We start from the raw sequence: 14,013 nt of genomic DNA on the forward strand, positions 1-14,013 counted from the left end.
AGACAGGCTGCATCATATGGGCTTTTTTTTTGTCCCCTTGTATGTTATGTCATATTGAATGTTTATAGAACATATAGCCCCTCACTTTCATGAACCACTAACAGGAAACATGGTTGTCTTCAAGACACAGGAAAGGAAGACAAGGAAGCTGAGACAGCAATTCGGGGAAGGAACCCCAGAGCTTCTCAGGAAGAGTCAACTGTCCACACTTTCCAGTTCTGCAGATGTGGGTCCCTGCTGAGGTCCAACCTGGGTTTTTGTCAGGTGTCTGGACAAGCTGCCCATGATGTGTGGGCACAGTGGAGTTGGGAAGGGCAGCTGTGGTTTGAATTCCAGCCCACCTGGCACTGCTGTGAAAATTCATGAGTATGTTAATTTATGTCCACCATCAGTTAGGGATATAATGAGTAAATGCAAGACGTTAGATTCACTACCGTAGATTCCATGTTCATGACAATTTGTGACAACAATTCTCCCTTCCTATTTTCCACTTTTAAATTTTTTAAGTTTGTGTTTAAATTTTTGTTAGTTAACATATTGTGTAATATTAATTTCAGTAGTAGAATTTATTGGTTCATCACTTACGTTAACAACACCCAGTACTCATCACAACACGTGGTCTCCTTAATCCCCAACACCCATTATACCACCCCCCACACACCTGCCCTCCAGCAACCCTCAGTTTGGTCTCTAACGTTAGAGTTTTTTTATGATTTGTTGCTCTTTTACCCCTTCCCCTAGATCATCTGTTGTGTTTCTTAAACTCCCCATATGAGGAAATCATATGGTGTTTGTTATCTTTGACTGACTTACTTTGCTTAGCATGATACCCTCTACCTGCATCAACATCTTTGTGAATGGCAAGATTTCATTCTTTTTTATGACTGAGTAATATACCATTCTAGACATATAGCAGATTAATCACATGGTGGACTTTTGGTCTCTTTCCTCAGTTTGTCTGTCTTAGTTAATGCTGCTGTAAACATTGGGGTGCATGTACTTCCTCAAATCAGAAGTTTTGTATGCTTTGGATGAATTCCTAGTAGAGCAATTGCTGGAGTGTAAGGTTGTTTGATTTTTAGTTTTAAAATTGTTTTCTGGAATGGTCCGGGCACTTGGCATTCCCACCAAGAGTATAAAAGGGTTCCCTTCTTTCCTCATCCTCATCAATATCTGTTGTTTCCTGAGTTGTTAATTGTAGCCATTCTGACAGGTGTGCGGGCATCTCTCATTGCAGTTCTGATTTGTAATTCCCTGATGATGAGTGATGTTGAGCATATGTTCGTGTGTCAGTTAGCCATCTGAATGCTTTGTTTGGAAAAGTATCTCCTCATGTCTTCTGACCATTTCTTCACTGGATTCTTTGTATTTTGGGTGTTGAGTGTGAGAAGTTCTTGTAGGTTTTGGATAGTAAGCCTTTATCAGATATGTGGTTTGCAAATACCTTTTTAATTTCTGTAGAATGCCTTTTAGATTCTTTGATTGTTTCTTTAGCTGTGCAGAAGGTTTTTATTTTGATGAGGTCCCAGTAGTTCAAGTTTGCTGTTGTTTCCCTTGCCTCTCGAGACACGTCTAGTAAGAAGTTGCTATGTCCGATGTCCAGGTGGTTGCTGCCTGTTCTCCTCTAGGATTTGATGGTCTCCTGTCTCACATTTAGGTCTTTCACCCATTTGGATTTATTTTTGTGTATGGAGTAAGAAAGTGGTTCAGTTTCATTCTTCTGCATGTTCTGGTCCAGTTTTCCCAACACCCTTTGTTGACGAGGCTGTCTTTTTTCCCATTACATAGTCTTTCCTACTTTATCCAAGATGAGGTGGCCATACATTTGTGAGTCCATATCTGGGTTTACTATTCTGTTCTTTTGATCTATGTGTCTCTTTTGTGCTTGTAGCTTACTGTCTTGATAAGTACAGCTTTGTAATATAGCATGAAATCCACAATCATGAAGTCTCCCGTTTCTTTGTGTAGCATAAACATTTCAACACTACTTGCTCCTCAAATCCATGAACATTGAAGGTGTTTCCATGTCTTTGTGTCATCCTCAGTTTCTTTCACCATTTTTACAGTCTTCCAAATATAGATATTTTAACTCTTTAGGTATCTTATTATATTTGGTGCAATTGTAAACGGGATGGAAATTTTTTTTCTTTTTCTTTCTGTTTCTTCATTATTGCTGTGTAGAAATGCAGCAGATTTCAGTATGTTGATACTGTATCTTGTGACTTTGCTGAATTTGTTTATCAGTTCTTGAAATATTTTGGTGGAGTCTTGAGTTTTTTATATAGAGTGTCGTCATCTGTGAAGAGGGAATGTTTGACTTCTTCTTTTACAACTTGAATGCCTTTATTTTTTTGTTGTTGTTGTCTCCTTTTCAGGATAAGACTTCCACTGCTGTCTTAAGTAGAATGATGGGAGTGGACATCCCTCTTGTGTTCCTGACAGTAGAGGAAAATGTTTTGTTTTCCCCGCTGAGGATATTAGCTGTGGGCTTTTCATGTACGGACTTTATGATGTTGAGGTGTGTTTCCTCTACCCCTTGTTGAGGGTTTTATCAAGAGAGGATGCTGTACTATGTCAATTTTTTTTTGCATCTATTGAGAGGGTCATATCATTCATATCCTTTCTCTGATTGATGGTATGTATTACATTGATTTATTTGTGACTATTGAACCACCCTTACAGCCAAGGAATAAATCCCACCTGGTCTCATTAAAGTATCCTTTTAATGTATTGTTGGATTCAATTTGCAAGTATTTTCTTTCTTTTTTTTAACGTTTATTTAATTTTGAGACAGAGAGAGACAGAGCATGAATGGGGGAGGGTCAAAGAGAGGGAGACACAGAATCTGAAACAGGCTCCAGGCTCTGAGCTGTCAGCACAGAGCCCGACATGGGGCTCGAACTCAGGGACCGCAAGATTATGACCTGAGTCAAAGTCGGACGCTTAACCGACTGAGCCACCCAGGCGCCCCTGCAAGTATTTTCTTGACAATTGTTGCATTCTTGCTCATTAGGGCTAGTGGCCTGTAAGTCTCATTTTTAGTGGGGTTTAATCTGGTTTGGAACCGTGATCATACTGATCTTATAGAATGAATTTGGAAGTTTTCTTTCCATTTCTATTATTTGGAACAGTTTGTGAAGACAGGAATATTCTATTCTACTTAAATTGAATATTTGACACTCTTCTTAAATATCTGGTAGAATTCACCTGTGAACCTATCTGGCCCTGGATTTTTGTGTGTCAGTAGATTTTTGATTAATGATTCAATTTCTTTGCTCATTATCAGTTTGTTCCTGTTTTCTATTTCTTCCTTTTTCAGTTTAGGTAGTTTACATTATTCTGGGAATTTATCCATTTCTTCCAGATTGCCCAATTTGTTGGCATATAAATCTCCAAACTATTTCTCATAGTTGTATTTCTGTGGTGTCAGTCGCCATGTCTCCTCTCAAATTCTATTTACTTTCGTCCTTTCTCTTTTGTTTTTGCCAAGTCTGCCCATGGGTTTATCATTTTTATTTATTCTTATAAAAACCAACTTATAGTTTCATTCATCTGTTCTACTGTTTTTCTTTGTTTCTATATCATTTATTTCTGCTCTAATCTTTTTTGTTTACCTGTTCCTGCTGACTTTAGGGTTCATTTGTTGTTCTTTTTCTAGCTCCTTTAGTTGTAAAGTGGTTGTGTGTTTGAGACCTTTCTTCTTTCTTGAGTTTGGCCTGTACTGCTATATATTTCACTCTTCCATCAACTTTGCTGCATCCAGATGGTTTGGAACTGGCATGTTTTCATTTTCATTTGCTTCCATGTATTTTTTATTGCTTCTGTAATTTCCTGAAAATCTCACTCCGCTTTTACTACAATGTTCTTTAACCTAATGTATTGGTGGTGTTGCCCAAATTTTTCTTGTGGTCGACTTCAAGTTTCATAGTGTTGTGGTTTGAAAATACGCATGGAATGATCTCAGTCTTTTTGTACTTGTAGAGGGCTGATTTGTGACATAGTATGTGATCTGTTCTGGAGAATGTTCCATGCACACTCAAAAAGAATGTGTATTCTGGTGCTTTAGGATGGAATGTTGTGAATATATCCGTTAAGTCCATTCAGTCCATGTGTCTTTCAAAGCCTTTGTTTCCTTATTGATTTTCAGCTTAGATTGTCTTTCCATTGTTGTAAGTGGAGTGTTAACGTTCTCTATTACTACTATTGTCTATTATCAATGAGTTTCTTTATCTTTCTTAGTAATTGAGTTATATATTTCAGTGCTTACATTTTTGGGTTATAAATATTTAAAGCTTCAGATCTTCTTGTTGGATAGACCCCTTTATGATGATATACTGCCTTCCTGATCTCTTGTACCAAACTTTGGTTTGAAAACTAGTTAGTGTGATATGAGTGTGGTACTACAACTTTCTTTTGACGTCCATGAGCATGATAAATTGTTCACCCTCCCCTCACTTTCAATCTACAGGTGTTTGAGGTTGAAAATGAGTCAATCATGTGCAGTGTATAGAAGGATCTTGTATTTGTTTTTATCCATTCTGGTATCCTATGTCTTTTGATTGGAGCATTTTGTCCATTTACATTCACAGTAATTATTGATAGATATAAACTTAGTGCCATAGTATTACCTCCAAAGTCATTGTTTCTGGAGATTTTCTCTGTTTATTTCTAGTCTTTGTTACTTTTAGTCTTCCTTTCCCACTCAAAGGGTCCCCTTTACTTTCTCGCAGGGCTGATTTAGAGCCCTGAACTCCTTTGGTTTTATTTGTCTGGGAAATTCTATCACTCCTTGTATCTGAATGACTGCCTTACTGGAGAAAGTATTCTTAGCTGCATAATTTTCAAATGCGCATGTTGAGGATATGATGCCACTCCCTCCTTGCATGAAGGTTTCTGTAGAGACATCTGCCATAGTTTTTTTTTAATCTTCCCTTGTTAGTTAGCAACCTCTTTTGTGTTGATGCTTTTATGGTTTTTCTTTATCTAGATATTTTGCCATTTTCCTATGATATGTCTCAGTGTTGGCCTTTTTTTTTATTTTAATGGGTGTTCTCTCTGCCTCCTAGATGTGGATGTCTGTTTCCTTCCCCAGCTTGTGGAAATTTTCACTATAATTCACTCAGCTAAAATGTATTCCCCTTTTTCTCCCTCTTATTCTTTTGGGACTCCTTTGAAAAGAATGTTATTACAGTTTATGGAGTTGCTGATTTCCCTAAGTGTATGTTTGTGATGCAATATTTAATTTTCCTCTTCTTTCCAGCTTCATTTCCCCCATAATTTTATCTTCTATGTCCCATCCTCATTCATCTGCTTCTTTCCGCCTTGAGGTCATTATACCCAATCAGTTTCACATCTCGGTTACAACATTTAAAATTTCATGCTGACTAGTTTTTAGGTCTTTTCTGTTTGCAGGAAGGGTATCCCTCATGTCTCATATATTTTCCTCAAGCACAGATCGTATCCTTATTATACTTTTTGAAAATCCTGTTTCAATATGAGAGTTTTAGAAATTCTGTTTGTGGCACATTAGTTTATGTGTTTTAATTACATCCCTCACACTGACCTTTTATCACTTTTTCTTTTAGGATGAATTCCTCCATCATGTTGTTGTCTATGTCTCTGCCTTCTTAAATGTTTTAGAAAATCCTGTTATCTTTTCTGCTTCTAGAGTAGTATCTTTATTGATAAGTGTTCACATACTGTCCAGGGCCTGACACTTCATGAAACATTTGTTTTATGTTCCATGGCACTGTGCTCTCGGGTTTTGGCTGCTCTGTCCCTCAGGAGAGTCCTCTGCAGATTTTCTCCTTGCCTCCAGTGGGGTGTGTTGGACCTTGTCCCCAGTATTGTGAGTTTTCACTAGGTGAGTTTGGTCTGCTTGTTAAAAGAGGCTAATTCCTATCTCCCCTAGAGTTGAGGATATGCCTCACTGTATGATCAGCTGACTTGGTTCGTGTGGGGGTTTACGGTGGTCTTTGGAGGAAGGGGTGCAGTGGTGGTCTGGTTGCCAGGCACTCTTTCCTAGTAAGCAAGCACTTGATGGGGGCTGGAGTAGGTGGAGCTTGGTGTTAGTGGCTCAGCTTCCACTGGGGATGCTGTGCTGCTGAGTGAAACCTGTCCATCCTGATTGGTGGGAGGAAATACTGGCATCAGCTCCCTCTCTAATCCCTGGAGTTGGAGTTCCCAGCCTCCCCTGTTCAAGAAGCCCTCACACAGAGAGAACATTTGTGGGTCCCAGGCTTCTGTCAGAATTGCTTTCACTCTGTCTGCGTCTAAGCCATTGGCCCATCTGGTGGCACAGGGCTCTTATGTTTTATCTCAGGAGCTCTAGCTGGGTTTGAAAACTCCAAATTGTATGAACTCAATATACAGGGACCCCACTGATCCTCTGGGAGAGGGTCTTGATGTGCTGTGCCTGGAGCTGGTTTACCCAGGATGGGCAGTTGCATGAATACTAGGGGCTTGGAGTACATGGTGAAGAACAACCAGAAGGCAGCGTCCAGCTAGCTGCTCTCAGAAGAGGCTCCTGTGCTAACGATCAGGGAATTTTAATGGTGCCTGTCAGCTCTCCTGTCCTATGAGAGGCAATGCTCCGTCTCCCAAATGCACTCCACGAAGGGAATTGTCTCTCCCCATGCGACCCAGGGGATACTCAGACCACAGTTCCCCTTATGGGCCTCTGCCCTCCTCCACAGGAGCACTGCTATGCCCTCAGGCTCCACCCCAATGATGGGATCGACTTTTAAATCTTCAGTCTTTGAGCTCCACGTTTACAGGAGATTGACTTGTCAAGATTAACTTCATGGGTTATCTTGACTGTATCCTGGGTGCCCAGATTCACCACAGTTTCTGTGGATGTCTGTGATGTGTTCCAGAAGAGATTGGCATTTCCATCCATGGTTTCTTTCTGCCTGGGCACCACCCATTCCATTAAGTTTGTGAATAGAATCTGATGCAGATGGGGGACGAATTCCCTCATTTTTACTTCCCATGTGCTTGTTTAAACGGGAATATTGGTCTCCTCTGGCCCTTTTTCTGAGAGTTACATCATCAGCTCTCCACATTCTGAGACTAGACACTAGTTCAGAATCAGACAAGAATTACATCACTGGTTTTCCTGGGTCTTCAGCTTGTGACAGTAGATCATGGCACTTCTCAACATATTTAGTTATGGAAACCAATGACCTTTGGGTTCTGTTCCTCAGGGGAATCTTGACTAATACATGGAGATTGTTTGTCTCTCCTTTAGAGCAATTGAATAAAGCTGTAGCTCATTTAAAGTCCTGAGTAGCAAAGGGCTATGAAGAAAGTGTCACATTGTTTGACTGGGACAAGGGCTGGGTGAGGATAAGGAGGAGCTGTGGGATCCTGTGGTCCTGGCTGCACAGGGAACGCATCTGGGAATCCTGTAAAGGTGCAGCTTTTGTGCCTCAGGAAATCTGTAATTCACTCATGTTGAGGGACTGGAGTAAGCAAGTGCAAACAACTGTGTCTTTGTGCACATTAGTCTAGTTTCCCTATGACAACCCAGTTGCTAATCCAGAGAGTTAATAGGTAAACACAGAAGCATATAACCAGGGAGGCTCCCTGGGAAAACTGCTGTGTGGAGAGGAAGCCCCAGACTCTGACAGGAAACCTGCCTGTAACCTCCATCTGCACATGCACCTGGGAACAAAGCAAAATTGTGCATAGTGTGCGCCCCCTGGTGGTGCTGATCCCCTCCTGCAGGGAGGTTTGTGTATGGGCTCCCAGTGAGGTCCCCTCACCGTGTCTCTTGCACAGTAATATGTGGCCGTGTCCTCGGTCTTGAGGCTGTTCATCTGCAGATACAGCGTGTTCTTGGCGTTGTCTGTGGAGATGGTGAATCGGCCCTTCACGGAGTCTGTGTAGCCTGTGCTACCTCCACTACCACTAATTGCTGCGACCCACTGCAGCCCCTTTCCTGGAGCCTGGCGGACCCAGCTCATTCCATATCTACTAAAGGTGAATCCAGAGGCCACACAGGTGAGTCTCAGGGACCCCCCAGGCTTCACCAGGTCTCCCCCAGACTCCACCAGCTGCTCGTCACACTGGACACCTGCAGACACAAGACATCTTGGTCAGGAAACTGTCCCACATCCACTGTTTCACTCATATCCATTCACAGACTCAGTGTCCCTCGTTCATCATGAATTACCTTTTAAAAGAGCAACCAGGAAAACCCAGCCCAGCACAAACTGCATGGTGAGTTGTGTGTGTTCTGTGCTGATCACAGAATGGGAACACCTGGGACTCCTGGGGCTGGGGCTCGTCTCCCAGCTGCAGGGTCGTGGCTGGTTTGGTTTTATCAGCACAGAGAGGGCTTCATTTGCATGTCCTCTGACATATATATCAAGCTCCAGACTTAGATTTGATTCTGTAAAAGTGAATGACAGGGTAGGGACGCACTTCAATATTAGTTTGTGTAGAATGGTGTGTGACAATATGAAGAATTCTTTTTTTTTTTTCAGTTTTGGATTTTTACCTTTATTAATGTAGGCTTTGGCATAATCTTTAAGAAATATTTACCTCAGCAGCATGATCGTGCATTATTTTCTCTTACAATATTTTAATTTTTTAATTTTTAAGTAGTATTTATTTTTAGTTTTAAAAATTAACATCCAAATTAGTTAGCATGTAGTGCAACAATGATTTCAGGAGTAGATTCCTTAGTGCCCCTTAGCAGTTTAGCCGATCCCCCCTCCCACAACCCCTCCAGTAGCCCTCTGTTTGTTCTCCATATTTATGAGTCTCTTATGCTCTGTCCCCTCCATGTTTTCATATTATTTTTGTTTCCCTTCCCTTACGTTCATCTGTTTTGTCTCTTAAAGTCCTCATATGAGTGAACTCATATGATTTTTGTCTTTCTCTGACTGACTCATTTCACTTAGCATAATACCCTCCAGCTCCATCCACATAGTTGCAAATGCCAAGATTTCACTCTTTTTGATTGCCGAGTAATACTCCATTGTATATATTTACCACTTCTTCTTTATCCATTCATCCATCGATGGACATTTGGCTCTTTCCATACTTTGGCTATTGTTGATAGTGCTGCTATAAACGTGGGGGTGCATGTGTCCCTTTGAAACAGAACACCTGTGTCCCGTGGATAAATGCCTAATAGTGCAATTGCTGGGTCGTAGGGGAATTCTATTTTCAGTTTTTGAGGAATCTCCATACAGTTTTCCAGAGTGACTGCACCAACTTGCATTGCCTCCCAGAATGCAAAAGAGATCCTCTCTCTGCATCCTCGCCAACATCTGTTGTTGCCTGAGTTGTTAAGGTAGCCATTCTGACAGGTGTCAGGTGGTATCTCATTAGGGTTTTGATTGGAATTTCCATGATGATGAGTGATGTGGAGCATTTTTTCATGTGTCGATTGGCCATCTGGATGTCTTCTTTGGAGAAGTGTCTATTCATGTCTTTTGCCCATTTCATCACTGTATTGTGTCTTGGGTGTTGAGTTCGATAAATTCTTTATAGATTTTGGATACTAACTCTTTATGTGACATGTCATTTGCAAATATCTTCTCCCATTCTGTCAGTTGAATTTTAGCTTTGCTGATTGAGCCTTCACTATGCAGAAGATTTTTATTTTGATGAGGTCCCAGTAGTTCATTTTTGCTTTTGTTTTCCTTGCTCTGGGGACGTGTTGAGTAGGAAGTTGGTGCGGCCAAGACCAAAGATGTTTTTGCCTGCTTTCTCCTCGAGGATTTGGGTGGCTTCCTGACTTACATTGAGGTCTTTCATCCATTTTGAGTTTATTTTTGTGTATGGTGTAAGAAAGTGGTCCTGGTTCATTCTTCTGCATGTCGCTGTCCAGTTTTCCCAGCACCACTTGCTGAAGACACTGTCTTTATTCCATTGGATAGTCTTTCCTGCTTTGTCAAAGATTAGTTGGCCATACGTTTGTGCGTCCATTTCTGGATTTTGTATTCTGTTCCATTGATCTGAGTGTCTGTTCTTTTTTTTTTTAATATTTTTTGGCATTTATTTATTACTTTTCAGAGACAGAGACAGAGCATGAGCGGGGGAGTGTCAGAGAGAGAGGAAGACACAGAATTCCAAGCAGGCTTTAGGCTCTGAGGTGTCAGCACACAGCCTGTTGTGGGACTCTAACTGTCCCACCCGTGATGTGGGACATGAACTGCCAGATCGTGACCCGAGTCAAAGTCGGATGCTTAACAGACTGATCCACTCAGATGCCCCTGAGTGTCTGTTCTTGTGCCAGTACCATACTGTCTTGATGATTACCTCTTTGAAGTATAGCTTGAAGTCTGGGATTGTCATGCCTCCTGCATTGGTTTTCTTTTTCAAGACTTCTTTGGCTATTCGGCGGCTTTTCTGGTTCCATACAAATTTTAGGATTATTTTTTCTAGCTCTGTGAAGAACGCTGGTGTCACTTTGATCGGGATTGCATTGAATATGTAGATTGCTTTCGGTACTATCAGCATTTTAACAATATTTGTTCTTCCTATTCAGGAGCATGGAATCTTTTTCCATATTTTGCCTTCTTCAGTTTCTTTCATAAGCTTTATCTAGTTTTCAGTGTAAAGATTTTTCACCTCTTTGGTTAGATTTATTCCTGGGTATTTTATGGTTTTTGGTGCTACTGTAAATGGGATAGATTCCTTGATTTCTCTTTCTGTTGCTTCATTGTTGGTGTATAGGAATGCAACCGATTTCTCTGCATTGATTTTTATCCTGCCACTTGGCTGAATTCATGAATCAATTCTAGCAGTTTTTTGGTGGGGTCTTTTGGGTTTTCCATATAGAGTATCATGTCATCTGTGAAGAGTAAAAGTTTGACCATCTCCTGGCCAATTTGGATGCCTTTTATTTCTTTGTGTTGTCTGAGTGCAGAGGCTAAGACTTCCAATACTATGTTGAATAACAGTGGCGAGAGTGGACATCCTTGTCTTGTTCCTGACCGTAGGGAGAAAGCTCTCAGTTTTTCCCCATCGAGGATGATATTAGCATTGGGTCTTTCATATATGGCTTTTATGATCTCAACGTTTATTTATTTTTTTTTGGGACACACAGAGAGAGAGCATGAATGGGGGAGGGGCAGGGAGAGAGGGAGACACAGAATCGGAAACAGGCTCCAGGCTCTGAGCCATCAGCCCAGAGCCGGACGCAGGGCTTGAACTCACGGACCGCGAGATCGTGACCTGGCTGAAGTCGGACGCTTAACCGACTGCGCCACCCAGGCACCCCTGGCTTTTATGATCTCGAGGTCTGGTCATTCTATCCCTACTTTCTTGAGGGTTTTTATCAAGAAAGGATGTTATATTTTGTCAAATGCTTTCTCTGCATCTATGGAGAGGATCATATGGTTCCTGTCCTTTCTTTTATCGATGTGATGAATCACGTTAATTGTTTTACAGATATTGAGCCAGCCCCGCATCCCAGGTATAAATCCCACTTGGTCGTGGTGAATATTTTTTTAATGTATTATTGTTTCTGGTTGGATAATATCTTGTTGAGGATTTTTGCATCCATGTTCATCAGGGAAATTGGTGTATAGTTCTCTTTTTAAGTGTTGTCTGTGTCTGTTTTTGGAATCGAGGTAATGCTGGCTTCATAGAAAGGGTTTGGAAGTTTTCCTTCCATTTCTATTTTTTTGGAACACCTTCAAGAGAATAGGTGTTAACTCTTCTTTAAATGTTTGGTAGAATTCCCCTGGAAAGCCATCTGGTCCTGGACTGTTGTCTTTTGGCAGATTTTTGATTACTAATTCGATTTCCTTACTGGTTATGGGTCTGTTCAAATTTTCTATTTCTTCCTGTTTCAGTTTTGGTAGTGTATATGTTTCTAGGAATTTGTCCATTTCTTCCAGATTGCCCATTTTATTGACATATAATTGCTCATAACATTCTCTTATTACTGTTTTTATTTCTGTTGTGTTGGTTGTGATCTCTCCTCTGTCATTCTTGATTTTATTTATTTGGGTCCTTTCCTTTTTCTTTTTGATCAAACTGGATAGTGGTTTATCAATTTTGTTAATTCTTTCAAAGCACCAGCTTTTAGTTTCATTGATTTGTTCTGTTTTGGTTTCGATAGCACAAATTTCTGCTCTAATCTTTAGTATTTCCTGCCTTCTGCTGTTTTTGGGTTTTATTTGGTGTTCCTTTTCCAGCTCTTCAGTCATAAGGTTAGGTTGTGTATCTGAGATCTTTCTTCCTTCCTTAGGAAGGCCTGGATTGCTATATACTTTCCTCTTATGACCGCCTTTGCTGCATCCTGGAGGTTTGCGTTGTGGTGTTATCATTTTCATTGACTTCCATATACTTTTTAATTTCTTCTTTAACTGCTTGGTTAGCCCGATTCATTCTTTAGTAGGTTCTTCAGTCTCTAATTATTTGCTACCTTTCCAAATTTTTTCTTGTGGTTGATTTTGAGTTCATGGCATTGTGGTCTGAAAATATGCATGGTATGATCTCGATCTTTTTGTACTTACTTAGGGCTGATTTGTGTCCCATATTTGGTCTATTCTGGAGAAAGTTCCATGCGCACTGGAGAAGAGTGCATATTCTGTTGCTTTAGGATGAAATGTTCTGAATATATTTGTTAAGTCCTTCTGGTCCAGTGTGTCATTGAAAGCCATTGTTTTCCTGTTGATTTTTTGGGCAGGTGATCTGTTCATTGTTGTGAATGGAATGTTGAAGTCTCCTACTATTATGGTATTCTTATCGATGAGTTTCTTTATGTTTGTGATTAATTGATTTCTATATTTGGGTGCTCTCACAATTGGCGCATAAATGTTTACAATCGTTAGGTCTTCTTAATGGATAGACCCTTTGATTATGAAGGATATAATGCCATTCTGCATTTCCTGATGCAGTCTTTATTTTAAAGTCTAGATTGTCTGATATCAATATGGCTACTCCGGCTTTCTTTTGTTGAACATTAGCATGATAGATGGTTCTCCATCCCCTTATTTTCAATCTTAGGTGTCTTTAGGTCTAAAGTGGGTCCCTTGTAAAAAGCATATAGATGGATCTTGTTTTCTTCTCCATTCTGTTACCCTATGTCTTTTGATTGGGGCATTGAGTCCATTGACGTTTAGAGTGAGTACTGAAAGATAGGAGTTTATTGCTATTATGATGCTTGTAGAATTGGAGTTTATGGTGGTGTTCTTTGGTCTTTCTAATCTTTGTTGATTTTGGTATTTATGTATTTATTTATACAGATATATTTTCATCTTTTCTCCCCTAAGAGATTCCCCCTTAAAATTTCTTGCAGGGCTGGTTTAGTGGTCACAAACTCATTTAATTTTTGTTTGTATGGGAATCTTTTTATCTCGCCTTCTATTTTGAATGACAGCCTTGCTGGATACAGAATTCTTGGATGCAGTTTGTCGTGTTAATCCTCAATCAGTTTTCTAGGTGTGTAGGATGGTTTAGTGTTGGTCTGGCTGTATTTCATGGATGCGAGACACACAAAAATCTTCCACGTTGTTCTGCCATCTTGTCTCCTCCCCCATTGACTGCCTAATTTTCAATTGAACATTTGAGGATATCATGCCACTCCCTTCTTTCCTGCAGGTTTCTGTGGACACTTCTGCCATAATCTTTTTTTATCTTCCCGTATTCGTTAGCAAACTCTTCTGTCTTCATGCTTATAGGGTTTTTTAATGTGTGTATTTTGTGAATTTTACTATGTTATGTCTCAGAGTCGGCCTGCTGTTTTTTTTTTTTTAATTTTAGTGGGAGTTCTCTGTGACTCAGAGATGTAGACGTCTGTTTCCTTCACCATTTAGTGGAAATTTTCCACTCTAATGCATTCAGACAAAACTTCTCCGCCTTTTTCTCCCTCTCTTCTTCTTCTGGTACTCCTTTGAAAAGAATTTTATTACACTTTATGGAGTTGCTGATTCCCTAAGTATATGTTTGTGATGCAATATTTTAATTTTCCTCTTCTCTCCTGCTTCATTTTTCACAAAATTGTATCTTCCATGTCACTTACTCATTCATCTGCTTATTTCTGCC

At 40.3% G+C, this 14,013-nt stretch overlaps 1 long non-coding RNA gene across 2 annotated transcripts in view; it reads left to right on the forward strand.

Moving 5' to 3' along the window:
- The first annotated feature begins 2,486 nt into the window (after positions 1 to 2,486).
- The window catches only part of LOC125168525 (uncharacterized), a 36,569-nt gene continuing 25,042 nt past the window's right edge, over positions 2,487 to 14,013 (forward strand). Inside the window, exons 1-3 of one of the 2 annotated variants that reach the window (XR_007153182.1) lie at positions 2,487 to 2,496; positions 3,668 to 3,674; positions 13,908 to 13,912. This is a non-coding gene — a long non-coding RNA (uncharacterized LOC125168525). Of the gene's footprint in view, positions 2,497 to 3,667; positions 3,675 to 12,586; positions 12,597 to 13,907; positions 13,913 to 14,013 lie in introns of those variants that run through there. The other variant, XR_007153183.1, reaches the window with a different exon arrangement.

Source organism: Prionailurus viverrinus, chromosome B3, assembly GCF_022837055.1.
Source record: "Prionailurus viverrinus isolate Anna chromosome B3, UM_Priviv_1.0, whole genome shotgun sequence".
NCBI classification, from domain to species: domain Eukaryota; kingdom Metazoa; phylum Chordata; class Mammalia; order Carnivora; family Felidae; genus Prionailurus; species Prionailurus viverrinus.